Consider the following 3,599-nt stretch of genomic DNA (forward strand, 5'->3'; position numbering starts at 1 on the left):
TAGAGAAAAACAAAAGACGAAGACAGGTGTATTAGTTTGATGTTCAGGAAAGTGAGAAAGTCTTTTATGTTCCGAGCCTACACTCTTCAACAAAAGGAATAAGAGAAAATTAACAGAGAGAGAATTAAAAAGCAGGTAGAGTAGACAATCATCATGATTTAGACCTACATTGATGTTTGGGAATTAGTCAGCCATCTCATAAACGATATATATATTGACCAAATCAGCGATTTGTGCTGAATCAGAACTTCCCATTGTGGCATCAAAATAAATATAGTTAAAAAATTAAAGCTTAATTTATGGTCTAATTCGTTCCAAGTGGTCGACTGGTTTAATAACAGAAGTGCACTAAGTATATCCAGTTTGACATTTCTAGTTTCTATCCCTCTATCAACCCAATCGTACTTAACAAGGCACTCTGACTTGCTCACAACAAAGCAGGTCTCACCTGGGATGAAATTAATGTCGTGTTAGCCACCAGAAAATCTATTATTAAATTTGATAACGATTTTGTTTGTGATCTTTTAAAATAAAACAAGCTATGGGTCCAGAAAGATACACCTGACAGTTTTGATGTCATGATGGGAAGTTTTGATTCAGTACAAATTGCTGGTTTGGTCAGTATATATATCATTTATGAGATGGCTGACCAATTTCCAAACATCAATGGAGGTCTATATCATGATGATAGTCTACTCTACCTTTAAAATGCTTCTAACCAAAAATTACAAATGGTTAAAAATAGCTTGGTTAAGTTTTTCCGAAACATGGGCTTAAGCATTGTTTTTGATGATGATATAACTAAAGCCAACTCTTTGGATATTACCTTTAACTTGCATAATGATTCATATTTCCCATACCATAAACCCTCAACTAATTTAAAATATATTAGCTCTTTCAGTAATCACTCTAAGGCTATTACAAAGAATTTAGTTAGGAATATTTCACTTAGACTTTCTATATTATCTGCTAATGTTAATATCTTCAACGATAAAGCAAAATTTTATAACTTTGCCTTACTTAAAGCAGGCTACAAAAAAAAAAAAAAACCTATATTAACCCTATTGACATTAATTGTACCTTTGTTAATCAGGACATGAAATCAAGTCAGAACGATATTAATTTTATTTCAAATAACAACACCAAATCAAGCAATGTAATTCTGCAGTGTAAGGGAGATAACCATTATTTAAGACCCTTTTTCATTATAAAGGCACATCGAGGACTTTTAAAGCTAATTACCTTAATAACAAGGTATGTCCTAGCAAAACTGTTTGGTTAATAATTCCATATGGTAAGCAGATCAAATCAACTTTTTTTACCAGTTTCGTAAAGCTATAGAAAAGGATTTCCAAAGGAATTCAAGATACTGTTCGATTATTAATTCACACTGAATCAGGATAGGTTTTCCTAACGCAAAAAATCTTTTACAAATCATCTCTTTGCATAATAATAAGTTGTTAAATACAAATCCACTTAATGAAAATACTAACATTAATTTTGTTAACATTAACCATTCTTTAAATAATAATAACAGCGGGGTTATTGTTTCTGAAGTTGATTCCAATCACATTCGTTTTCTTAGCAGTAATTCTAAGACCAGAAACTCTATGTATCAATGTAAAGTAAAAAGAGGAGGGAAAGTGAGCAAGAAGAGAAGGCAGAGAAATGTGAGAGAAAGAACAAGGAGTGGAATGAACGAAGTAAGCGTGAAAGGGCTGATAGAAAGAAGGAAAGAATAAAATATACACACACACACACACATATATATATATACACACATGTGAAGGTGCATGGCTTAGTTGGCTAGGGTGTTGCACTTACAATTACAAGATCGTGGGTTCAATTTCCAGACTGGGCATTGCATCGGGTTCTTGAGCACTTCATTTCACGTTGCTCTGCAATCATTTCAACATCAGATATGTGGCACCTGTTGCCCCTGTAGAGGTAATATCGATCTGATGGAGGGAGTGAGCTTATGTCTACACAAACATATATTCACTATAAACAAATCATGTGTAGTTGCTTCATAAGAAATTGCCGAACCCTCATACGCCGTCTAACAACGGGAGAGTCCATCATATATACACACACACACATATATGCATATACACATATATATATATACATACATGCATATATATATATATATATATATATATATATATATATACACACACACACACACACACACACGCATATATATACACACACATATACATACATATATATATACACACATATATGTGCACACACACACACACATATATACATATACACACACACACACACACACACATATACATATATATACATATGTATATATACACACGTATATACATATATATATGTATATACATACATATTTGAATAAAAGAAGGGTAAAAATACTGCTTGAAAAGATGAAAGCGAAAGTTTCAAAGACCACCAATCCTACGATAAATACACACACAAGCAATGCAATAAACACTTTTAAAAATAGGCCTGCCTTCAGGATGGAATTTGATGATAGTTTACATACCCCAATATCATAATGCTTTCATATAGTTACATAGATACATATTTATATATATCCAGAGACACTTGGATTTGGTCATTCAACCACTTATCGAGACCTGTGTGCCATTGGAGAAATCAGCAAATTGTGTCAATGGGTTCCTCACAAACTTTCCAAGTGTAATCGTGCACAGAGAGTGAATGTGTGCTCTTCTTTGCTGTCACGTCTCATGCAGGAACCTATTTGGACCGAATAGTGATTGATGAGGAGAAATGGGTTCTCTATAAAAATGCCAAGTGCCAAACACTGTGAGCAAGGAAAGGAGAAACACAGTTTTGAACTTTTAAACCCAAACCAGACGATAACAAAGGAGATCTGTGAGTAGCTTAACCCCTTTGTTACTATATTTCTGACCAAAATACACCCCTCACGAGTTTCAATTAAATTCTAAAATAATCATAAATTTAGACTAATGTTATATATATGTGTGTGTCTGTGTGTGTGTTCTTGATATTCTTTCAGAGCAAGTCGTTTTACATCTATTACACTATTTTTCTTTTGTTTCTTGGCTCTAGTGAGCCCTCTCCCCACCCACCCTGTTCACGAGCGCGCATCTTTTTCTTCATTTTCATTCCCAGCAAGTTGTTTTACACCTATCAGACTAATATTTTTTAATTTTTATCACCGGGTCAAACGCATAGTTTGACTGCCATGGTTATGGTATGGACGTGATAAATTCCAGATCACATCGTACCCTAGCCCATGCTGACAAACATTATTGTCTCTTTTCCCTGTATAAAAGCTAAATCCACAGCAGTACCCAGTATTTGCCTCACAAATTTTCCAAACTTTGATCCCCCATTTTGTGGGCTTTCCTGGCATATACTGTCGGAAGCATACTCTTCCTTTATACCCCACCATGCCCTCATCGACGGATAAGTATCTCTCAGGCTTGTAAAATGTCTTATATGCATTTTGAACGCAGTCGATGAGGGGTCTTATTTTAAATAAGGGATCAAAGCTTGGTTCTCCACGTACTGGGGTACTGCTAGTGTTTCTCACATGTAAATATTGGTTCAGCTTCACGAATCGTACTCGCGTC

At 34.6% G+C, this 3,599-nt stretch overlaps 1 protein-coding gene across 2 annotated transcripts in view; it reads right to left on the reverse strand.

Annotated features, from left to right (window-relative positions):
• Nucleotides 1-3,599, reverse strand: part of LOC128248364 (vasculin-like) — a 47,318-nt gene that overhangs the window by 36,533 nt on the left and 7,186 nt on the right. The window lies entirely within an intron of this gene.

The sequence above is a fragment of the Octopus bimaculoides genome, chromosome 7 (genome assembly GCF_001194135.2).
Source record: "Octopus bimaculoides isolate UCB-OBI-ISO-001 chromosome 7, ASM119413v2, whole genome shotgun sequence".
Classification (NCBI taxonomy): Eukaryota; Metazoa; Mollusca; class Cephalopoda; order Octopoda; family Octopodidae; genus Octopus; species Octopus bimaculoides.